General features: G+C 49.3%; 1 protein-coding gene across 10 annotated transcripts in view; it reads left to right on the top strand.

Moving 5' to 3' along the window:
• The window catches only part of CNBP (CCHC-type zinc finger nucleic acid binding protein), a 58,348-nt gene that overhangs the window by 24,507 nt on the left and 8,370 nt on the right, over window positions 1–25,471 (top strand). Inside the window, exon 1 of one of the 10 annotated variants that reach the window (XM_069561058.1) lies at window positions 23,996–24,541. The exons of 4 other annotated variants lie outside the window; for them this stretch is intronic. The gene's annotated coding sequence lies outside the window, so the exon portion shown is untranslated. Of the gene's footprint in view, window positions 1–23,995; window positions 24,542–25,471 lie in introns of those variants that run through there. 5 more of the 10 variants (XM_069561054.1, XM_069561062.1, XM_069561055.1 and 2 more) reach the window with 5 other exon arrangements.

Genomic DNA, 25,471 nt, shown 5'->3' with positions numbered 1-25,471 from the left:
GAAGGGTGGGGGAGGCAGGGCGCCCACCCCAGCGGCACCGATGCAGAGGGCCCAGGGGCCGGCTTGCAGGCGAGGAGAGGACGCCGCAGGCTCGCAACCTGTGGAGCTTGGCTCTTCTCCTTTGTGGCCAGCTCCCAAATATTCATTAAATGAATGAATGCTCCCAAAATATTTGGAAAATTTTTTTGATTCTTTAAAGCTTTAAAAATTTTTGTCTAATTTTTAGAAGGTTACTTTGCATTCACAGTTATTACGAAATACCGGCTCCATCCGTTGTGTCTACAGGACATCCTTGAGCCTGTCTTAGACGCAGCAGTTTGTTACTGCCCACTCCCCCTATATTGCCCCTCCCCCAGATTATTTTTTCATTAAAAAATGCGTGTTGCAAACTTTCCTACATTGATGGAAGAACCTTCAGACAGCAGACATTGTCCAGGCTGCTCAGTGAGCTGAGCCGCAGCCACACCACTGCTCTGGCAGCACTGACACAGAAGCCGAGGCAGCCTTCCCAGGCCCCGCACGCGCACCGTGAACGTGCCCACCCTGACACAAGGTGCGCGGGTGCCTGACCTTCCCGAGCTTCCTGTTACACAGATCTCTGTGGGGTAGGCGCGGAGGCCCTCCCTGGCCCCGTGGCGTCTAGTGTCCCGTTAGGGGGCCCTCCCCCAGCTGCCCAGGCCTTTGACCACTGCGGAGTGGACCCAGGCCAGGGCCTCCCCCACCTCCAGAGCCGGAGGCTGGAGGACAGCCTGCCTCTGTGGGCAGAGATGCCACCACGCAGGGCCCCCATGCTGCGTGCAGCTATGGCGTGAGGGCTCCATGAACACGGCAGGCCCTGGGGACGGCGGCGCTCGCCGGGCTCTGCAGAGGGCCTGAGGAGCGTGCAGACGGCTGGCGCGTGGTCCTGGGGACGGCGGCGCTCGCGGGGCTCTGCGGAGGGTCTGAGGAGCGTCTAAGACAGCAGCCCGTGCTGTGCTGAGTGGGTCCACCCCCGGATAAGGCAGCGCCCCATGGGCTAGTGATCGCTAAGATCCTGTGCCCTGTGAGACTTCCCTGGGGTCCAGTGGGTGACTCTGGGCTCCCGGTTCAGGGTGCCCAGGCTGGATCTCTGGTCAGGGATCGAGATCCCATATGCCACAAGTAACAGATAACACACGCTGCGAGGAAGAGCTGGTGCAGGCAGTAAGCACGTGTTGAGAAGAGAGCCTGTGCCTGCCTCACGCACAGACCCATTCGACACGTATTAGCCAAAAGGAAGAAATGCACAGTCTCATAATCCCACCACTGCATTCTGAAGAGGTTAGATGTGAATTGCTGAATGTATAAGTTGTTATGTCTTACAGATATGTGCAAAAACATGTTTTGAAAAAAAATCAAAACTATAGCAATAAAAATGAGATAAAACTACACATATTGTTATAGACCTTATTTTTTACTTAAACATAAATTAATCGACATATTTCTGGGCTTGTCATTTATTAACAAGGTGGTTTTGACCAAGTTCCTTCACTCCCTGAGCTTCAGCATTCTCATCTATAAACAACATGTATTTTATCACAGTTATATTATGAGGGTTAAATGAGGTAATACACATGGAGTACATAATTGGGGTTCAGTAAATGTTAGTTACTGTTCAGTTCAGTCGCTCAGTCGTGTCTGACTCTGTGACCCCACGGACTGCAGCACACCAGGCCTTCCTGTCCATCACCAGCTCCCAGAGTTCACTCAAACTCATGTCCATTGACTCAGTGATGCCGTCCAACCATCTCATCCTCTGTGTCCCTTTCTCCTTCTGCCTTCAATCTTTCCCAGCATCAAGGTCTTTTCCAGTGAGTCAGTTCTTTGCATTGGTGGCCAAAGTATTGGAGTTTCAGCTTCAGCTGAAACTATTACTAGTTACTATTAAGTCATTAAATATTCTTCCTCAAAAGTCTAACTGGCCGTATAGCAAGCATCCTACTGTATCAATAATGCTCTCCATGTTTCAATAACTCAGTCATGTCCAGCTCCTTGCAACGCCGCGGACTGCAGCCCGCCAGGCTCCCTTGTCCTTGGGGATTCTCCAGGCAGGAATACTGGAGTGGATTGCCATGCCCCTCTTCAGGGTTCTTCCCAACACGGGGACTGAACCCAGGTCTCCCACATTGCAGGTGGATTCGTTACTGTTTGAGCTCCCCGGGAAGCTTTTATTGAAAACACTGACATCTGTGAAATAAATATGTAGGTTTATATAAGATATAAACATACTTGTGTGTTATTTATATTATACAGTATTTATATATGTGGTAAATGTCTGGCATACGAATTGATACAATAGCGTGCACATATACTGCTGTATGTTTCCAAGTATGCTGCTCTATCAGTACCGGTGTGTGTGGTATATGCATGTTTAAATATACGTAAAGCCTATTCCTTAAGGCATGCAGATTGTTTGCTTTTTCACTATTGTAAACAATAACCTCAGTCTTCTTTGGGCTGCTATAACTACCTGGCTGGTTTAAACAGCAGGCTTTTTTTTCTCATCGTTCTGGAGGCTGACAACCCAAGATCAAGGTTCCGGCAGAGCTGGTGTCTGCTGAGGGTCCACTTCCTGGTTTGCAGACAGCTCTCCTCTCATTGTACTCTCAGAGAGCAGAAAAGGAACCTGCTCACTCTCTGACTTCTTCTTATAAAGGCACTAATCCTCCTTAAGAGGCCACCACCCTTCTGAGCTAATTACCTTCTAAAGGTTCCACAGCCCGATACTCTTAGTATCGCCTCGCTGATTAGAGTTTCGGTGTGAATTTTGAGAGGGGACAGACATGCAGTCTGTAACGACCGTCCTCACTGACCGTGCTCATGAGTCAGCAGCTGTGCACATCGCTGAACATCTCATTGGGATAACACCCAGAAGTGCTCATCTCAGGCTGTGTTGCCCTGGGGCACGTGGGATCTTAGTTTCCCGACCAGGAATCAAACCTGCTCTTCCTACATTGCAAGGTGGATTCTTAACCACTGGACCCACGGAAGCCCCAGCTTCAGCCACTCCTGGATGCTCACCGAGGGGAGCTGTGCCGCAGCTGTGACTGGAGGCGCGCCGTGCTGCGGCCAGGAGCCGCGCTGCCTCTTTGTCGTCGCCGTGTAGTGTCCCGCCGCCACACCTGTCTTGCTGACCCCTCCTAGTTGCTTCTACGTTCAGCGATGCATCAGAACACCCAGATTCCCTCCAGTGTCTCAGCCTTGCGTTTGTGGGCGAACAGTAGAAAGAGCAACTCGTGTTACCTCTGGGTAGTTTCTCTAGGAAAATCCAAATACTGTAATGAGCGCTGAAATTATTGCGTAACTCAGCCTCAAAACTCTTAACTTGGGTGCATTAAATTTTTTTTTCATTTATGTCTCAAGAAACCATAAAGGCTGCGCCAGGTGCCCTGATGGGAATAAAATCATCAGCTGAAAATGTCAGGAAAAGGTTCTCCTTTGAAGCAAGTTGCTTCTGTCTAGCTGTATTTTGTGCCCGAGTTTAGTCCCCATAGCCTGGAACTCAAAACAGTCTTGGAGATCCCTGTCCGGCCCTCTCCTTTTACAGACGAGGAAACAGAGGCACAGTGGCTGGTCCGCCGTCACTCTGTTAGCTGGTGGCAGAGGAGACCCAGGACCTCTGTCCTCTTGACGCCAAGTCCACTGGCCTTTCTGTGTCCCAAGCCGTGGCCTTGGCCAGCCCTGCCTCTGCTCGCTCTCCTACCTCTCAGAGTTCATAAGATTACCAAGCAGAGAACCCAGTGAGAGCCCGGATGACTCAGAGCTGAGGCCTTGGCGGCGGCAGGGTGGAGCAGTAGGTGGTGCAGGAGCGACCAGTTACTCACTGGAGGAGGCAAGGCTCTCAGACCGGGAATTGGCGAGGGCCAGTGGAGCTGGGCCAGAAGGACTGGGCGTCGGCCAGGAGCAGCGAGGAGCCTGGAAAGCAGAGGAGGGCCGCGCCCACCAGGTGGGTGTGCGCTGTGAGTTCCGCGAAGCTCTGCTGCCGCTGAGGGGCTTCCGCTTGCTTGCTTTTGTTTGCTTGTTCATTTTGGTGGGGAAAGACAGATACGTATAATTGGCCATTCTCACTGTTTTAAACTGCACTGTTCAGTGGCGTTAGTCACAGCATTGTGCAACCATCAGCACTGCCTACTTCTGAAACTTTTCCGTCACCCCAGACAGAAACTCTGTCCCATGAAGCAATAGGTCCCCTGTCTGCCTTGCTCCCAGCCCTCAGTAACCTTCCATCCACTTGGTGCCTCTGTGAATTGCCTAAGACAGACAGTTCGTGCACGTGGAATCATGTGGTATTTGTTTTTTGTGTCAGCCTATTTCATTTATGAATGTTTGGAAGATTCGCCTGTGTCAGCGAGCACGTCAGAACTCCATCCTTGTGTGTGCGCGCGCGCTGAATATACCATGCTTTTGTTTTCATTTTGGTAAAATACACAGAATTTGCCACTTAACCATTTGTTGAGTGCTCAGTGGGTGGTGTTAAGTACATTCATGTGGTTGTCTAACCGTCACCGGTCCATCTTAAGAATTTTTTCATCTTTCCAAACCAAGATTCTGTCCCCATTAAACACACTTCCCCCACCTCCGCCGCCTCTCCAGCCCCTGCCAGCCCCCATCCTACTGTCTGTCTATAAAATTGGCTCCTCTTGGGACTGCATCTCAGTGAAGTCAGCCAGTGATTGTTCTTTTGTGACAGCTTATTTCACTGAGCATAATGTCTTTTAGGGCCTTCCCTTGTGGCTCAGCTGGTAAAGAAATCGGCCTGCAACATGGGAGACCTGGGTTCGATCCCTAGGTTGGAAAGATCCCTGGAGAAGGGAATGACTGCCCACTCCAGTGTTGTTCTGACCTGGAGAATTTCATGGACTGTATAGTCCATGGGGTCACTAAGGGTCTGACACAGCTGAGCAATTTTGACTTTTAAGGGTTTTAAAAGCCTTTTTAAAAGCGCCTTTCACTTTTAGTGTCTTCTGAGGTTCATCCGTGTTGCAGCATGTGCCAGAATCTCTCTCATTTTTCAGGCAGAATATTGGTTCACCCGTTGTCTGTCCTCTCTCTCTGTTTATCGTTCAGCCATGGCTGGACATTTGGGTGGCGTCCACCCCTTGGCAGCTGTGAATAATGCTGCTCTGAACAGTTGATGTCAGGTATCCATTCAGCTCCCCGCTTTCACTAGTTTGGGGTATATACCAGAGTGGAATTGCTGGATCGTAAGGTAATTCTATGTGCAGGTCTTTGAGGAGCCAGCAGAGTGTTTCCACGGTGACTGCACCGTTTCAGGTTCCCACCAGCGGTACCCGGTGGCTCCGGCTCCTGTCCGTCCTTGTAAGCACTTCCTTTTCTGTTTTCATTCCTGTTTTAAGGCTGAGTAACATTCCGTCGAGTGTCTATATCACTGTTTACTTATTCATCGTCTACTGATGGGCACTCGGGTCATTTCCACCTTTCGGCTGCTGCGAACAGTTCTCCAGTGAGCACTGGCCTACACGTGTTTATTTTGAGTGTTTTCAGTTGCTTGGGTGTATGCCTCAGAACGGAGTGCCCAGGTCATACAGTAGTTCTATGTTTAACTTTCTGAGGACCGTCGAACGGTTTTCCACAGGGGCCCCGCCATTTTACATTCCCAGGGATATGGTACAAGGGCTCCTCCAAGGTTGGGAGCAAGGCTGGAAGAAAATAACAGCCTTCCCCAAGCCGCCTCCCTCCTGGCCTCCTGTCGTATTTTCCAGGGGTTAGGAAATCACTCCTCCTGTGTGAACTGCTTATTTCTGGGCTACTTCAATGCCATACCCGAGGGCTTCTTTTCTTTTCGGTGTCAGTATTTAATTCTGACACCGAATATTCTGACACCAAATCAGTAGGATCGCCTTTCTCCTTAAGCCGAATGCAACCCACTGTATCAGTTCAGTTCAGTTCAGTCGCTCAGTCGTGTCCGACTCCGCAACCCCATGAATCGCAGCACGCCAGGCCTCCCTGTCCATCACCAACTCCCAGAGTTCACTCAGACTCATAAAATTGTTCAAAAAAAAAGATTGCTCTGCAAAACAGATCCCCCTCTCCCAGCACGTTTCTGTCTTGTATTTTTTCTCCTGCTTGCATCTGGGGGAAGGGTTGGCGTCCTGGCTCCGTGACCAGCAGCCAGTCCGTGACGTTTTCTGAGCTTGTTGCTTTGTGGAGAATGTCGGGAGATGTGAAATCTGAGTTCCTGTTTTCAGAAGACTGTCTTGATACTTGGAGTGGAAGAACTTGATTACATACTGTATTTTCGCAAGACTTGCGATATTCTCAGCTTCCGTGTTGCCCCACGGCGTGTGGATCTTCCTGAACCAAGGATTGAACCCGCGTCCCCTGCATGGGCAGGCAGATTCCTGTCCACTGCACAGCCAGGGGAATCGCTCATTTTCAACTAATAGTGTTTATTTTGTCTTGAATTTCCCTGCTATGGTGGATGTTGATAAAACCATCAAGGCAGCTTTTATTTCTCGAAATTTATACACTTGGAGGCGGTCTTTTCAGTTCAAAACCAGTAAATACCAGGCAGTTTTATATCCATAAGGACATTTTTACATATTCTTCGTAATAGTATAAATATGTATAATGTATACATATATATATGGACTACAAGCACATTTTAAAGGTGATAATGTAAGAAAGCAGTGGTTTGGGGTTGGATATTTTCCCTAGCGCACCAGCAGTTATTGCTTTGACTTTTTGGTTTGATAAATTTACAATAGGAAGAGGTGATAAAATTAACCACATTTAGAAAATATCATAGGAAAAAGTATATACAGTAGAATTTTAAGTTATGAGAATAAATCATTAGCTATTTGATATATTGTCATTTTCCTATAGACTGGAAATTTCCTTGCCTCAATTAATGCTCACCTTTCATAAAGATTTGTATAATGCGGTACAAACCCCAACTGACTAATATATTAGTTGCCTTGTCCTAGATTAGGAGGGCCTGAGATATTTTGTTTATGGATGCTGCCAACTCACTTGTATCTTTCTGGGAAGCACAGTTGCAGGGCACAGGCTGAGAATCTCCGAGCCTGCCTGATAAAGTGAAATCTCTAAAAGTGGACAACGTGTGCGGTTGCTCTGATTCAGCACAATTTAGATTCTCTTTTGGCAACGAAATAATAATAATGCTAAATAATGCTCTGCCACTTCCCAGCCACGGTCAATAGAGAGGTTTGAGCTCCGTGAGCAAATGACCATCCTTGCAAAGGCAGCAGTGTCTGGAGACGGTGGCTGGTTGTGCTGTCTTTGGCCAGCTTTGCACAGCACGTTCATTTGCTAAATCAGGATTGATTTGTACTGTTAAAGTTTTAATTTGAAACAAAATGGAAAAATAAAAATCCAGATAGAGATGTAAAAATAAAGGAAATTCTGTCAGTCCCAAGAAGACAAGTGCTGTGTGACCCACTTTCATGAGGCCCCTAGAGCAGTCAAACCATGGAGACAGAAAGCAGGGTGGCGGGGTGGGGGCTTCCTGGCGAAGGCGGGGAGGCGGTATGTAGTGGGGGCAGAGGCTCAGTGTGGGGGGATGAGAAAGCTCTGGAGGCGGATGGCGGTGATGGCTGCAGAGCGGTGGCAGTGGACTTGATACCGCTCAACTGTGCGCTGGAAAATGTTCGAGAAGGTAAATTTTACCTAGGTATATTTTACCCCAATAAAAAAATTCAAAAGGAGAATGTAGTCCAAATCCCCGGAGCTTGGTACATTTAGGCCCTGGCTCATTAAACAGAAATCTGCTTAGTTTTCCTTTACTGAACACTGAGCCTTTTAATTTAAATGGTATAAATCAGCTTAAAGCATAGGGAGGTGGAGATTTGGACTTTTTTTTTTTTTTTTGATGATTAAACCTTCCAGATTAGAGTTACAGTCGGGCTTGGCTCAGATGCTGCAGATTCAGTGATGTTAGCACTCAGGGCGGAGACTCTTCTGTGTGGCACGGGGTGGGAACGTGGTCCCAGCCTGCTCCCAGGCCACGTGGGATTAAAGTAGCAATGAGTAACAGGGAGACCTGGAAAGCCCCTCAATACTTGGAGATTAAACAACACACTTCTAAATAGCACATGGGTTAAAGAGGTCTCAGAGAAACATTTAAATCTTCTGAATATACAAAGAATTCTTAAAACTCAACTGTAAGAAAAAAGAACAACTCGATTTAAAAATGACCCAACAGCTGAATAGGCACCTCACCAAAGAGTACGCAGAGCTGGCAGCGGTGAAGGGATGCTCAGCGTCGTGTGTCATCAGGGGACTGCGGACTGAAACAGCGGGCAGAGGACTTGCCCGGCGGGCCAGAGGGCCAGCCCCTGCCTCGCCATTCAGGGGACGTGGGTTTGATCCCTGGTCTGGGAACACTCCACGTGCCATGGGGCCACTAGGCTTATGCTGCCGCAACGCCTGAGCCCTCTTGCCTAGAACCCGTGCCCCGCAACCTGAGAAGCCGCCGCCACGGGCAGGCTGTGCCTTGTGATGAAGAGTGTCCCCTGCCCTCCACGCCTAAGAACGCCTGCATGCAGCAGCGAAGACCCGGCGCGGCTAGAAATGATGCGCTGATGAATAATGCTCCCACTCTGATGAAATACCGCCGCACACCTGCCAGAATGGCCACGAAGCAAAGACTGACTCCGCTGGCCAGGATGTGGAGCGGCACGGATTCTCGCGCGTTGCTGGTGGGAAGGCAGTTTGGCAGATTCTTGCAGAACTGAACGTCCTCTTCCCATACGATCCACCAGCGAGTCATGCGCCCCGGTATTTCCCCAAAGGAGCTGAAAACATATGTCAACAGAAGAACCTACACACAGACATTTATGGCATATTTATTTATAATTGCCAAAACTCGGAAGCAACCGTTCATCGTTCAGTAAGCAAACGGATACACAAACCGTGGTACATTCAGGCCACAAAAGAGTGTTATTCGGCACTAAAAAGCAATGAGCTGTCAAGCCGTGAAAAGCTGTGAAGAAAAAGGAAATGCGTGTGATCAAGTGAAAGAAGCCAGTCTGGAAAAGCTACAGAACGTAAGATTTCCACTCTACGGCACTCGGGAAAGGCAGAGCCAGGAGAGAGACCGGAAACGCGGAACCAGGGGAGAGAGAGGAGTGCCGGCTGCTGGGTAAGACTTCGACTCTACGGCGCTCCGGAAAAGGCAAAACCTGAAGAGTGAAATGAGTGCCGGCTGCTGGGATTTCCGGGGCAGGGATGGGGGAACTCTGTACTCGCTACTCAGACATACTCTGAACCTAAAGCTGCCCTAAAGAGAAGCAGCAGCCGCCAGCATTTAGTTAACGGTGATGGTTGCATGGCTCTGAGAAAGCACTAACACCCAGTGAATTGTATACTATAAACGGGTGGCTTTTATGGCATATCTGGATGTTAAAAATGGCTCCATTCTTCCCACTTTATTCTCATAAGTCTTCAATTGATGGTAAGAGTGAATGAGATGGCAAGTCTTGAGGTATTTTGCCAAAATGATTAACTGACCACAAATATTGAAGAATCAGTGCTTTGTCACAAAGAGTAAAAATGACCGGGTGCAATCTCCTTGTGAGGTCCTTGGTGGTTTTCTGATGTTGTAATACTCAGAACAAACGGATAGCACTTCACAGTGTAAACAGTGCTTCTGACATAGATCATTCTAAAGTCAAACCCTCCACTGAGCTAAGTGTCAACGTTCCCTTGAAAAACCTTTTGTATTAACATCAGTTCTGGGCATTCCACATTGCTTGCTGTATCATCATCGCAAAGGCAGCATAAAACCCGTGCCGGTGACGCCACCGGAATGATGCTGGAAGGGACCTGGGAACAGGAAAGGCCTGTGGAAGATGCCTTGTCTTAGCAACTTTCTAGTGAGGCCTGAGAAATGCTGGCTCTGAGGCCCGTGGGCAGTTGGGCAACCTCCGCAGGGCTGCATCGGGGGACAATAAAGCCCTTGTTCACCCAGTGAGGCCCACTGCCAGGCGCTGCTTCTGGAAACCGCGGTTCCATCTTGCCTCCCCTTGACCTTGGAGGGTCTACAGTTTAGACTCCTGTAATGAAACTAACACTTGCTTTTTCAAAAATTCCCTCTGACTTGACTTTTCAGATTTCCTTTCTTCCCCCTCCTTGCAGATCTTGAACTGCAGGTTTATTGTGTATGTCCTTATGTAACAGGGCTGTGTGTGAACATACGTCCCTGTGTAAACCCAACTGTCCTTCACAGAAGAATGTACAAAGGTCTTAAAAGATTGTGGAAGGAAACAGTAGGTAAAAGTCTGTGGTTAATACGTGGAGAACCTTGAGGAGACGGTATTTGTCAGCCTCTATGCACTCCACCACGAAGGGTTTAACGGGGTCTCCAAGAGGGACCCATGGAAGAAACCCTGGAAGAGCTAAAACCACTGGCGAACGTCCCCTGACCTCTGCAGCGGAGGGGCCTGTGGGCTCTGTCCAGCGGGCCACGACCTGAGCATCCTGGGACAATGATAGACTGGGATAGGGGGTGTGAGAACGGCTAAAGGAGAAAAGCGAAGACGAAACTTTGCCTGCAGTGGCGTCTCAGATCCCCTCGAGGCAGAAACACCGTTGGGTTGTTTGAGAGGGCCTTCCACCACTGTGCTATTCCAATCTTCCAGTCATGAAAGGTGTGTGAGCTGCTGCGCGCACATGCGCGCGCACAGGCACGCGCACGCACACGAGCACGCACACGCGCGCACACGCACGCACGCACGCACGCACAGTCAGACTGTTACTCTGCACTTGAGATGCTGCCTGTGTCGAAAAGACCTGCCCCCCCACACTGAATTTTTCAGGCATGCACTGCTTTCGGGGGTGGACCTCTCTGCAGCCGCTTCTGTGAGCGCTGCCCTCCCCGGCCCCGCGCAGCAGCCCCACAGGCGGCTGTGCTCCAGTGGCGGCTCAGGGCTTCCTGGGGCTCCCACGCTGGGCCCACTGGCTCGCCCCCGACGCCCATCTGTCGCTGTGACTGTTCACGCGTGTGTGCTTGCTCTCCCCCTGTGTTCTCGTTTAGGCTTCCCTGGCGCTCAGATGGTAGCGAATCCGCCTGCAGTGCGGGAGGCCCAGGTGTGATCCCTGGGTCGGGAAGATCCTCTGGAGAAGGGAATGGCAACCCACTCCAGTGCTCCTGTCTGGAGAATCCCAGGGACAGAGGAGCCTGGCGGGCTGCAGTCCATGGGGTCGCAGAGAGGCGGACACGAATGAGCAGCCGACACACACCATCTGCCCCCATTTCCTGCATCGTGCTTTTAGGGTGACTCACATTTTATTCCTATTTTAAGAGGGAGCTTTCAGAAGCAACCTAAGTGTCTTTTGGCAGATGATTGGATACGGAAATTATGTACCTATAAACAACAGAATATTATTCAGGCGTTAAAAAAGAGAAGGAAATCCTGCCATTTGTAATAACATGGATGGGCCTTGAGGGCATTACGCTCAGTGAAATAAACCATAGAAAGATAGTTCCTGTGTGAGCTCTCCTATGTAGAGTTAGAAAAAAATGAGCTCATAGAAACAGAGAACACACTGGGGGTTGCTGGGTTTGCGGGGAGTGGCTCGGTGAAAATCAGTGAAGCTGGCCAAAAGGTACAAACTTCCAATTATAAAATAAAGGTCCTGGGAACATAACGGATAGCATGTGGAACACAGTTACAGAGGCGTGTGTGTTCAGGCGTGTGTTGCTCTTTGCAACCCCACGGATCACAGCCCACCAGGCTTCTCTGTCCGTGGGATTTTTCAGGCAAGAATACTGCAGTGGGCTGCCATCTCCTCTTATAGGGGATCTTCCCGACCCAGGGATTGGACCCAGTTCTCCCGCATGCAGAGCCATCGGAGAAACCCTGTACTTAATGATGCTCCATCGCATGTTTGAAAGTTGTTTAGAGAGTGTCTTTCTCTTTTTTTTTCTTTTTTAAATTTTGGCTGTGCCGTGTGGCATGCGGGATCTTAGTTCCCCAACCAGGGATGGAACCTGCACCCTTTAACCACTGGACCACCGCTGCGGGGGCGGGGGGTCCTGATAAGTCTCTTTCTTTTTTAATTGACGTATAATTGATTTCCTATCTTGTGTCAGTTTCAAGTATACGGTACAGTGATTCCGTTACACACACACGTCTCTACTTTTTTCAGACTTCTTTCCCATACAGGTTATTACTGAGTTTCGATGATAGTTCCCTGTGCTGTGCACTAGGTCCTCCTTGGCTGTCTATTGTATATATATAGCAGTGCGTGTATGTTAATCCCAAACTTCTTCAAAGTCTCATCACACACACAGAAAACGAGTCACTGTGTGGTGATGGATGCTAACTAGACCTTTGACTTTTGTGGTGGCCATTTTCTGATATATGCAAACGTCGAATCATATGATATGCACCTGAAACCACGATAATTCTATATTCAGTTATCTCTGTAAACACAATGTGCAGAGTCCACAACTTTCTCTCAGGTGGTTCTGCCAGAAAATAAAATATGTGTGTGTGCCTGAAAAAGACAAAAAGAGCAGACTCTGCCACACAAGTGAGGAAGCACGCTACCTTGCATGTTATGTTATATCATCACGGTAAAACGGCAGCACCCAGCATGGCCACTCGACCTAGGCGCCCCCCGTTCCGGAAGGTTAGGCAGTGTCACAGGGGAGCTAAATGCTGGTAAGCACCAAACTGAGACTTCTCCTTGGTGCTGGAAGGATTGAAAAGGGCTTGAGAGCAGGTTTTATTACCACTCGACTCAATTGCAGTCTATGTCCTGCCATGTACCACGTGAAAGCATCCAGGCATCTCGCCTGTGAAAAGCAGTAGGTCACGGTGCTAATGCCTCCTACTTAAATATCCAGATCCCGGGACCTCCCTGGTGGCCCAGTGGCTAAGACGTCGTGCTCCGCATGCCCCAGTGAAGATAGAGGACCCCGTGTGCCGCAAGGAAGACCCAGCACAGCCGAATAAACAAGTCAGCCAGCTACTCTCATTTAGGGAGGCCGTGCTAGAATCTGTGAGGTTTCTAAACCTCATAGGTTCACAGAATAAGATGGCAGCTAAGTAACGGAGCAAAGGTGGAACTGCCCAGCAGAGCGAGGTACATGATCCTCTCACACTAGATTCCTACTGAAGTTTTATTATTTTATGAAGTACTGTGTGAATGAGGTTATTATTATCCTAGCATACTAAATGACATCCTAGCCCCTGGTGGAATGGGCTGGTCAGCCTTGCAGAGAGAAGGAAGTGGCCCTGTTTGACTCAGGAAGTCCCGAGGAGACTAGATGTGGTTGGGGCGTGTCCAGAAAGAAGAAGTCTGGAACCAGAGGGACGATCCAATTCGCCACCCATTTCAGTTGGGTCCAGAGCCGTCTCTGAGTGCTGTGCCCCCAAAGCAAACTTCATTTTGGATAAATCGTCAGCATCAGTAGCTTTTAGAATCAGTTTTAGTCCCCTGAGAACTCTTATTGCATCAAATGAGGAAACCAACCCCTAAACAAAGAGAAAAATTACTTCTGATCAGTCTTCAAGTGCAATAGAAATACTATGATTACTTATTCAAGTGTCCAAAATATTTCCGTTATTTGTAATAAATCAGTGTAGAAAAAAGAATTCTATGACGTGTGAGGCCAAAAATAACTGATCTTAATCCCAGTTTATCTCGATAAAACATGGTAGAATTTGCAAAGCATTTTCGTATATTTCATCTCTTTGATCTTCACCACAGACCTTTGAGTGGGTTTCCCAGGTGGCGCTAGTGGTAAAGAGTCTGCCTCCAATGGAGACCCAGGTTCGATCCCTGTGTCGGGAAGATCCCCTGGAGGAGGGCATGGCAACCCACTCCAGTATTCTTGCCTGGAGAATCCCGTGCACAGAGGAGCCTGCGGGCTGCAGTCCATGGGGTTGCAAAGAGTTGTACTGAGCATGACGTGCATAAGGGAAACCAGTGAAGATAATTTCGGTCAGTGAATGCTTTACAGGGTGATTTACTGAAGGGCAAGCTGACTTTGGACTTGTTGACCCAGCTCTGCAGACCACTGCGCTGGGGGTACTGCGCCCCAGCCAGGACTCCAGTGCAGACGGGAGACTGCTCGCTGAGCTCAGGAGAGTGCAGGCTGTGCCAGCTCGCATAGTGCACAGCTTCACGGCCAGGACTGCAGGGGCACGGCCTCCGCTCCTGCCGAGGCAGGAAGAGCAAGAGGCTGAGCGATGAGACGGTTAGGAAAGGGCCCCCTGGCACCTGAGATTGCACTGGCCTGGGCTTGTCCAGAAGCTGTTTCCCCCATCAGAGTCACTTGGAGAGCACTGACCGTGCCAGCGTCATCAGCATTCTCGGTGGCTGGCTGGAGGGTGAGTCAGGACTCTAAGCTGGCTGCAGCGCTGGGGAGAACAGCAGCATGCGGAAGGAAGTACATCATGAAATCAGCAGTTTTCCAGGGCAGGTCGAGACGCTGAAAAGCAGGGTTTTGTGACGCAACGTGCGTCCAAATGCCTCCTCTGAATGAGACCAAAACGTAAAGATGCCTGGCGTTTGCCCTGCAGCAGGCAGAGGCTGGGATGCTCGCTGCCATTAAAGCATATTCTTGGCATATAATGGAGGCAAAGGAGATGCTACAGGGCATGGAGGGGGGGGCGTGTGTAGCCATCTCCCCAGATTCAGTGCAGGCAGCCTGAACCAAACCCGTCTGTCCTTTCATCAGCATCCAAATCCACGCTTCACAGGCTCTTTCTCAATTCCCAGTCTTTACATCACGTTGAGAAACAGTGATCACCGAACTGTCCACAAAGATGACCTGGTGTGACAAAGGACTGGCATACAGAAAATAGAATTCTTTCAAGTCTATCAGAGAAGGGCCCCAAGAAAATAGCAAAAGTGAGCGGACTCAGCCATTCTCACAGGAGGAAACTTGAATAGCCTGCAGACACATGGAGGGTGTTCAGCTCACTGAGATGGGGAAGCACCATAGGAAGAGGGCAGCAGCCTGGGTGAAAATGACGTGCACACAAAGACGGCAGACACATGGAGGGTGTTCAGCTCACTGAGATGGGGAAGCACCATAGGAAGAGGGCAGCGGCACACAAAGACCTTTTCACAAATCTTCGCAGCAGCTTTATTTGTGATGGTCAGAGATTGTGTACGCAGAAGAGTCGGAGGGTCCCTGGAGAAAGGGAAGCAGACCTGGCTTGGCTGACATAAAGGAAGCCATTTTTGGCCGAAGCCGCGTTGTGATCGAGGCCCGACCACGGTAACTGCCCGTGAACAGGCCCCAGCGATTGAGCATCTTCAGGGAAGTGAGAGGAAGCAGCAACAAGAAGGCAGTCAAGAAACACTAGTTGCGGAATAAGACAGCCCTAGTTCCTCCTAGGGTGTGGGCATCACAGTCTGATTTGTGTCTTCGAGTTCCGCTTAAACTCAGCATTGCAGCCCTTCAGCTCTTGATGGCAGAGACGGGTACACAGACCTGCACATGAGACACGCGTATACAACACACACGTACAGAGTCCAGGAAAACTGAGGAAAGCTGAACAGAATCAGGGGATTTTGTGGCTTCAGTATCTGGTTGCAGTACTGTATCGTACTTTTGCAAGATGTTACCATTAGGGGAAATCGGGGAAAGAGTACATCTGGTCTGTCTGTATTATTTCTTTCAGCCACATGCGAATCTACAATGATCTCAATGAAAGCAAACGAGAGACCTTAGGTTTCACCCATCAGATTGGCAGAAATCAAACCATCTCAATATAGTCTCAGCAATGATCGAGAAACGCGGCACCCATATCCTCTGTGACTGGGAGTATCGTTTGGTGTGTTCACTTTGAGAGTCATGGCAGGCGACCTGCGAAGTGTAAATACAGCCTGTTCACTGTCAACACCTCTCCCTGGGTCTGTATGCCCTACAGAAGCCCTCCCTCAAGTGCCCCGGGAGACCTGTACACGCGGTGGTTTTTACAACATTGTATAAAAGAGTGGGAATAGCATACGTACCCTCCATTAGGGAAATGGACATGGATGAATCCCTGGTGGCTCAGGCCTCCCTGGTGGCTTAGATGGTAAAGAATCGGCCCACAATGTGGGAGAGCTGCGTTTGATCCCTGGGTTGGGAAGATTCCCCTGAAGGATGGCATGGCAAAAACAACAGAATGATCTCTGTTCGCTTCCAAGCATACGATTCATATCACAGAAATCCACATCTGTGCCCCAACAGTTAATGCCAAAGAAGCTGAAGTTGAATAGTTCTGTGAAAACGTACGAGACCTTCTAGAACTAACACCAAAAAAAGAAAGAAAGAAAGAAAGATGTCCTTCTCATCATAGGGAACTGGAATGCGAAAGAGCAGTCGAGATATCTGGAGTAACAGGCAAGGTCGGCCTTCGGGTGCCAAATAAAGCAGGGCGAAGCCTAACAGCTTTGCCAAGAGAACACACTGGTCATAGCAGACACCCTCTTCCAACAACACAGGAGATGACCCTATACATGGACGTCACCAGATGGTCAATATAGAAATCAGATTGATTATATTCTTTGCAGTCAAAGATGGAGAAGCTATATACAGTCAGCATAGAGCTGACTGTGGCTCAGATCATGAACTCATTGTTGGAAAATTCAGACTTGAAGAAAGTAGGGAAAACCACTAGGTCGTTCAGGTATGACCTAAATCAAATCCTTACGATTATATAGTGAAAGTGACAAATAGATTCAAGGGATTGTATCTGATAGATAAGAGTGTCTGAAGGTCTGTGGACGGAGGTTCATAGCACTGTGCAGGAGGCGATGAGCAAAACCATCCCCAAGGAGAAGGAATGCAGAAAGGCAGAATGGGCCTGAGGAGACCTTACAAACAGCTGAGAAAAGAAGGGAAGTGAAAGGCAGAAGAGAAAAGGAAAGATACACCCATCTGAATGCAGACTCCATCAGAATGCAGAGTTCCAAAGAACAGCAAGGAGAGAGAAGATCTTCCTAAGTGATCAATGCAAAGAAATAGAGGAAAACAATAGAATGGGAAAGACTAGAGATCTCTTCAAGAAAATTAGAGATACCAAGGGAAGGTTTCATGCAAAGATGGGCTCAATAAAGGACAGAAATGGTATGGACCTAACAGAAGCAGAAGAAATCGCAAGAATACACAGAAGAATTATACAAAAAAGATCTTCATGACCCAGATAACCACGACGGGTGTGATCACTCACCTAGAGCCAGACATCCTGGAATGCGAAGTCAAGTGGGCCTTAGGAACATCATTACAAACAAAGTTAGTGGACGTGATAGAATTCCAGCTGAGCTATTTAAAATCCTAAGAGATGATGCTGTTAAAGTGCTGCACTCAATATGCCATCAATTCTGGAAAACTCAGCAGTGACTGCAGGACTGGAAAAGGTCAGTTTTCATTCCAATCCCAAAGAAAGGCAATGCCAAAGCATGTTCAAACTACCACACAATTGCACTCATTTCACATGATAGCAAAGTAATGCTCAAAATTCTCCAACCCAGGCGTCAACAGTACGTGAACCAAAAACTTCCAGATGTTCAAGCTGGATTTAGAAAAGGCAGAGGAACCAGAGATCAAAATGCCAACATCCACTGGATCATAGAAAAAGCAAGAGAATTCCAGAAAAACATCCACTTCTGTTTCATTGATTACGCCAAAGCCTTTGACTGTGTGGATCACAACAAACTGCGGAAAGTTCTTAAAGAGATGGGAACACCAGACCACCTTACCTGTCTCCTGAGAAATCTGTATGCAGGTTTAGAAGCAACAGTTAGAACCGGACATGGCACAAAGGACTGGTTCCAAACTGGGAAAGGAGTACATCAAGGCTGTATATTGTCACCCTGCTTATTTAACTTATAGGCAGAGCACATCATGCGAAATGCTGGGCTGGATGAAGCACAAGCTGGAATCAAGATTGCAGGGAGAAATATCAGTAACCTCAGATATGCCAAAGAATTGATGCTTTTGAACTGTGGTGTTGGAGAAGACTCTTGAGAGTCCCTTGGACTGCAAGGAGATCCAGCCAGTCCATTCTGAAGGAGATCAGTCCTGGGATTTCTTTGGAAGGACTGATGCTGAAGCTGAAACTCCAGTACTTTGGCCACCTCATGCGAGGAGTTGACTCATTGGAAAAGACTCTGATGCTGGGAGGGATTGGGGGCAGGAGGAGAAGGGGACGACCGAGGATGAGATGGCTGGATGGCATCACTGACTCGATGGACGTGAGTCTGAGTGAACTCCGGGAGTTGGTGATGGACAGGGAGGCCTGGCATGCTGCAATTCATGGGGTCGCAAAGAGTCGGACACGACTGAGCGACTGAACTGAACTGAACTGGTGGTCCAGTAGTTACGTCTCCATGCTTCCAAAGCAACAGGCCTGGGGTTGATTCCTGGTCTGGGAGCTAAAATCCTACGTGGTGTGGGTATGACCACAAAAAGAATTTTTTTAATCAATGTTTTCACATTAAAAATGTACTTTTGGAAGTGTAGTTGATTTACAAGGCCGTATGGTGCAGTGATTCCGTCGCCCATGCATCCTCTCCCGTGTTCTTTTCCGTCCTGGCCTTTCGCAGGCGCTGGCGATGCTGCTCTGCGCTGTGTGTGAGCCTCCCCGGTGGTTCCAGCAGCTGAGAGCCCGCCTGCAGTGCAGGGTCCCGGGAGGACCTTGCCGTCGGCCTCTCTGCCTGTGCCGTCCCGACCTCCCCGTCCGTGCCTCCCTCAGCCCCTGCCCCTTGGCAGCCACTGGTCTGTTCTGTGTGTCGGTGAGCCTGTCTGTTTTGTGCATAAGTTCACCTGGGTCATAGTTTAGATTCTACATATAAGCGATACTATATGGTATTTGTCTTTCTCTTTCTGATTGACTTCACTGATACGATGCTCTCTGGATTCATCCATGTGGCTGCCAATGGCATTATTTTATTTTTTTATGACTGAAAATCATTAATATACTTGCAGGAACTCTGTGCAACTCCACTGGTCTCCTCTCAATTTAAATTTAAAATGAGAAGACTAGACTAAATACTCTAGGATTAGGCTAAATGTCCTTTTAGATTTTTTTATCCTGATTTAGCCAATTATTTAGTGTGTGTGTGTGTGTGCTAAGTCACTTCAGTCATCTGTGACACTTTGAGACCTCATGGACTGTAGCCCACCAGGCTCCTCCATCCATGGGATTTCCCAGGCAAGAAGACTGGAGTGGGTTGTCATTTCCTTCTCCAAATTATATAGTAGTTCTTTTAAAATTTAACCTTTAAAAATCACTTGCATTGTTTCTATAGATTATGAGAACTACATGATCCAGTGTTAAACTGTATAACACTCTCTCAAAACACAACTGAAGACATCCTGTAAAATACTCTTTGGAAGCAATTTAAACACACCATTATCTTGCTGTTCACTCCCTATTTCAAAGTTTAACTAAATAATGTAGATGCTTGATACGAAATTCAGTTCAGTCGCTCAGTCATGTCCGACTCTCTGTGACTCTGTGGACTGTAGCATGCCAGGCCTCCCTGTCCATCACCAACTCCCAGAGTTCGCTCAAACTGATGTCCATCCAGTTGGTGATGCCATCCAACCATCTCATCCTCTGTCATCCCCTTCTCCTCCTGCTTTCAATCTTGCCCAGCATCAGGGTCTTTTCTAATGAGTCAGTTCTTCACATTAGGAGGCCAAAGTAATGGACTTTCAGCTTCAGCATCAGTCCTTCCAATGAATATTCAGGACTGATTTCCTTTAAGACTGACTGGTTTGATCTTCTTGCAGTCTAAGGGGCTTTCAAGAGTCTTCTCCAACACCACAGTTCTAAAGCATCAATTCTTAGATGCTCAGCTTTCTTTATAGTCCAGCTCTCACATCCATAATGACTACTGGGAAACCATAGCTTTGACCAGACAGACCTTTGTTGACAAAGTAACGTCTCTGCTTTTCAATATGCTGTCTAGGTTGGACATAGCTTTTCTTCCAAGGAGCAAGCAGCTTTTGATATCATGGCTGCAGTCACCATCTGCAGTGATTTTGGAGCCCCCCAAAATAAAGTCTGACACTGTTTCCACTGTTTCCCTATCTATTTGCCATGAAGTGATGGGACCGGATGCCATGATCTTTGTTTTTTAAATGTTGAGTTTTAAACCAGCTTTTTCACTCTCCTCTTTCACTTTCATCAAGAGGCTCTTCAGCTCTTCTTCGCTTTCTGCCATAAGGGTGGTGTCATCTGCATATCCGAGGTTATTGATATTTTTCTCTGTGGCCATGGCTGAGTTTTCCACATTTGCTCGCATATTGAGTGCAGCGCTTTAACAGCATTATCTTTTAGGATTTGCAATAGCTCAGCTGGAATTTAGGATTTTAAATAGCTCAGCTGGAACACCTCCACTAGCTTTGTTTGTTGTGATGGCTTCCTAAGGCCCACTTGACTTCACACTCTGAGATGTCTGGCTCTAGGTGAGTGAGCTCACCATTGAGGTTATCTGGGTCATGGAGATCTCCTATGTGCAGTTCTTCTGTGTACTCTCGCCGCCTCTCCCCTTCTGCTCCTGTTAGGTCCTGACCGTCTCTGTCCTTTATTGACGTGAAATTACTTTTTCTAAGTACCTACATCTACTTTTCTTTTAGGAAGGAAAAAAAAACAATGGAGGTTTTATTTTGAAACTTTTAAAACTCATTTGCAAATAAAGTTTTTCTTTCACCAGTTAGTTTGCAGAAGGAGAGACCGTGTCATTGTTAAGGTCACAGAGGAGGAAGCCAGCCAGTGGGAAGCTCACTAAACTGTTAGTATTTCGTATTTTCCTTGCCATCACCTGCCCTCCCCTACTCTGTCACTTTAAGAAGTCTATGGGAAATTGTAGGATTGGGTCTCAATAACTACGGAGGCCAGAAGTTTTGTGTGAAGCACTCCGGCTGCCTCTGTTTGAAGCCAGCCCAGTTATTTATTTGCTCTGTGACCTTGCTCAGATTATATTCTCTGGACTAATTTCCCCATAGGGATAATAAAAGTACTTATCTCAAGAGGGTTTTGTGAAAAATTACAGAGAGGTTATAAACGATGCCTAGCATCGAGTCAGCACTCTAGAATGATAACAACAATAATGACAATAATGACTGATAATCCTTCACAAGGAGTTACTTTATGCCAGGCACTGTTGTTATACCAGGGGCTTCTCAAGTGGCACGAGTGATAAGTTACCTGCCTGCCAGTGCAGGAGACAACGGAGACATGGGCTTGATCCCTGGGTCGGGAAGATCCCCTTGAGGAGGCCATGGCAACCCCACTCCAGTATTCTTGCCTGGAGAATTCCACGGACAGAGGAGTCTGGTGGGCCACAGTCCATAGGGTGGCAAAGAGTCTGGACATGAGTGAAGTGACTTAGCAAACATCCACACATGTTCTAAGCACTCTCTATGTTAACTATTAGGTATGATTAGTACTATATAACTAACTCCTATTTCAGGATCAAAAGCTGACATGAGAAGTGGAAACAATTCACTCTCCTCAACCTTAGCTGCAGACTTCAAGTAAAGTTATTTCCCTGTTGGCAGGGAAAACAAGACATAGAAGGGTTTAGAAGGACAGACACAGTATCATCTCCATTTAACCACGGGATCTAGGGCTTGTGCTAGGAACAGTTCGGCATTTTAAGCGGAAATGAGGAGTTGGCAGTTATTGCGGCTCGACTGGCATTCCTTTGAAGGAATCCTGAATCATGCTGAATCACAGCATCTTAGCTGGTCCTCTCTGAGGACACTTAATACTTTCTTTTGGCCCTTGTCATCCTGCAAGATATTCAAGGGCACGGTCTGTCTCATCTCACCTGTGTAACCCCTGCAGAGATGAGTACAATACCTTGGGGAAGACTGGACATGGGAGGGCAGGAAGGGATAAAGCAGATTTCCAGGGGAGGGAAATACAGAAAACTCTTCAAATACAGGTGGCAGTTTATCTTTTAAGTGGGGTAGCCTTTTCTTTCCTTTGTTTTCAAACATCACTAATGAACAGGTATACCCAGGGGCATATCCATGCAACAATAGTCACTTCATCCCAGACCTTCTCGGCCACAGTCAGAATGACTTATGACCAGGCTGGCTCTATTAAAAATCATCATTACAGAAAGCTGGATGCCAAGTAGAAAAGGGCCATTAGCTGCTCCTCCCAGAGCCAAAGAACAAAGGGTACATGAGGTCTCCCCTCCTTAAGTCTCCTAAAACATGGAGAAGAACACTGTGTCCAGTGTCTTTATTTCACACCCACCTTTGAAAAAAAATATTAGGGACATTCAGTCCTTGTGTAATGAATATTTTATGCAGCACATTGATTGGAATGGTGAACCAAAATCGAGTCAGAAAATACTAATTTCTGGTTCCTGTGACAATTTTAACTCATCTCCTAGTGTGGCATGGAGGCTTTCAGGCTGGACTTCCTACAAAGCCTCCTGTGTTACACTGACTCACTGGTAGGCCTTAGGAAATCACTAGGTAAGTGTCTCTGGTTACCACACTACAACTTACCTCAAGATATTATAAAGAGTAATCAATTAGGGAGGGGAAACTGAAGTTGTGGAAGCTTCTTGGTGATAGAACTATGTAAGCACAAAATGCTTTATTTTGGGGGGCTCCAAAATCACTGCAGATGGTGACTGCAGCCATGAAATTAAAAGACGCTTACTCCTTGGAAGAAAAGTTATGACCAACCTAGATAGCATATTCAAAAGCAGAGACATTACTTTGCCAACAAAGGTCCGTCTAGTCAAGGCTACGGTTTTTCCAGTGGTCATGTATAGATGTGAGAGTTGGACTGTGAAGAAAGCTTAGCGCCGAAGAATTGATGCTTTTGAACTGTGGTGTTGGAGAAGACTCTTGAGAGTCCCTTGGACTGCAAGGAGATCAGCCCTGGAATTTCTTTGGAGGGAATGATGCTGAAGCTGAAACTCCAGTACTTTTGCCACCTCATGCAAAGAGTTGACTCTGATGCTAGGAGGGATTGGGGGCAGGAGGAGAAGGGGACCACAGAGGATGAGAAGGCTGGATGGCATCTCGGACTCGATGGACGTGAGTCTGAGTGAACTCCGGGAATTGGTGATGGACAGGGAGGCCTGGCGAGCTGCGATTCATGGGGTTGCAAAGAGTCGGACACGACTGAGCGACTGAACTGAACTGAAGCACAAAGTACCATTGCATTATGGGTAACTCGGTGCAGAAAGTGCCGGCAGTTCAACCGTTATTAGAAACTGGACATTTTCAGTGACTTTTAAAATATTTTAAATTGTCTTGATTAACACAAGCTAAAATCATGGGTCCTTAAAATAGTCCATCCACTCCAATAATTGCTCCCAGCTCTGCTAAGTGCTTTGCAGTGATCGATTTGAACCAGGTTTAAGCCTCTCAGCACCCGAGCTCCTAACCACACTGCTGCGCTACCTCCTCACCACGTGCTGGAAGAAGCCATACATACAGCCGTGGTACTGGGATTCAGTGAGGTGCAGCTGGGGGCAAATGAATACAAGTCTACAGTCACCTGCGGATGGAACGAACTATCTTGCAAACAAGGACTGGTCACCCCAGTTTTCACATCTTAATAGACGCAAGCACTCACTTTCCAAGAGTAAGACAGTCATTAAAAGAATGGAAAGTACACCCCCGGGCTGTAACGGCCAGCCCGGGCCGCAGGCAGACCTCCAGAGCGCACCGAGTTTAGTGTGAGACTGCGGTCATTTTAGGGCCTTTTCGGGCTTCGAGAGACTGGAACTCGTCCATTTTTCTCCTCATGTTTTTAATGAAAGCCCTTCCAAAATGAGACACCAAGGTCTGTAACTGCTCACTTTACATCGAACAGTTTCACTTGATTTCACCGTGACAGCGTGTCTGCGCTACGTTCACTGTCTCTTGGGAGAACCCCCGAAGGCCTGCAGGGACGGTGACACCCCGGGCCCGGTGGCCCTCCGGCCGCGGGGGCCGTCACGCGTCACGCGCTCCCCGGGTGACAAGGGGTGTTGGGGCGGCGGTGCCTCCCCCGCGCCCGCTCCCCCGGGGCGGGACGTTTATCCGGGAGGGGCTGTGAGGCGGGACCGGCAGCCCGGTTCCCCCCAGCCGAGTGGCCCCGGTAGCGCCCGGCTCCGGCGGCGCTGAGCCCGACCCCGGGAGGAGGCCTTCGGACCCCACGGGCACAGAAAGCGGCTCCCGGAGCCCCTGGCCGCCGCCGCCAGGAGGGTCGTCGAGCCGGAACTCCGAGCGGCCCGACAGAGGCCCGGCCTCGAGGCGGGAAGGCCGCGCGCAAGGCCCGGCGGGAAGGGCCGCGCACGCCGGGGAGGAGCCCCGCCCCCAGCGCCGCGTCGGGCGCGGCGGCCCGCCTCGCGGGCGGCCCTGATTGGACGGCCGAGCCTCGCGCGCTGATTGGCCGCGTGGGCGAGGCGGCGGCGAGCCGTGCGCAGCGGCGTGTGCGGGGCCGTGTGCAGACCCGCGTGTGGCGCAGGCAGGGTCCCTGAAAATAAACAGCCGCCGCTTCGCGAGCTGCCCTCCCGGTCTGCGCCTGAGTCTCGGCCGCTGCGGGCCCCTGCGACGCGGAAGGTGAGGCCGCGAGCGGGCCGGGGACCGCGGCGCGGGGGGAGGCCGCGGGCGGAGGGCCGGGCCCGGGCGGCGGCGATGGCGGCCGCGCTCCGGCCTGCTCCGCTGCTGCGTCAGGCGGGAAGCAGGCCGCCGCCTCCCGGGCCCGGCCTGCGCCGCACGGCCGGGGGCCCCCGCGCTCTGCCCGCCGCCCGGGACGCGGGGCCGCCTCGCTGGGGCCTCCGGGACCCGGCCGCGCCCGGGCCGCCGCCCGGCGGCGTACGAGGCCGCGCGTCCTTGGGACTGAGGCGGGGGCTCCGGGCCGCGGGGCGGGGGTGGCTTGGCGGGAAGGTGCGGGGAGGGGGCCGCGTGGGGAGGGCGCGGGGCGGCGGGGGGCCGGGGCCGGGCCTGGCGGGCCACGTGCCAGAGGGCTCTTCGGGCCCAGGAGGGGCCTCGGAGAAGCTGTCCGCTCAGGGCGGGAGACACCCCGCCGGAAAGCCCGTGCGGCTTCGGGCCTTGGTCTCGGTGCTCCACGGCAGCTTCAGGATTCTTGGATTTTTATCGTCATGGACGTGCTAAGTTACTGGTCTTAGGTTGCACTAAGGGAAAGGGCAGATAAGGCTCGTTTTCCTTGAATCAGCACGACTTTTAAGTTCGAGAGGCCTCTAGAAAAAACCCCATTATCGGCAAAACACATGAATCGGCCAAACTTCCAAAATCATGGCAGCAGCAGTAACCTTTGCATCATCTCCCGGGTAGATGAATGCAGTTTAAAAACGAGGCGAGAAGATGAGTTAACCAATCTCCATTTTTTCCAAACGTGAAAACCTATTTTAGTAAAGGCATAATGGCCCACATTTGGGTTCGGGTGTTGATTTTATTATGGATAAGGCTTGTGCTTATTGCCACATGTTAACCACATGGCCTCAGCCCCAGGACACTTCCAAAGGAAGT

The sequence above is a fragment of the Ovis canadensis genome, chromosome 19 (assembly GCF_042477335.2).
Source record: "Ovis canadensis isolate MfBH-ARS-UI-01 breed Bighorn chromosome 19, ARS-UI_OviCan_v2, whole genome shotgun sequence".
NCBI classification, from domain to species: domain Eukaryota; kingdom Metazoa; phylum Chordata; class Mammalia; order Artiodactyla; family Bovidae; genus Ovis; species Ovis canadensis.
The sequence above is the reverse complement of the archived record's forward strand: the minus strand, read 5'-3'. Positions and strand labels throughout refer to the sequence as shown.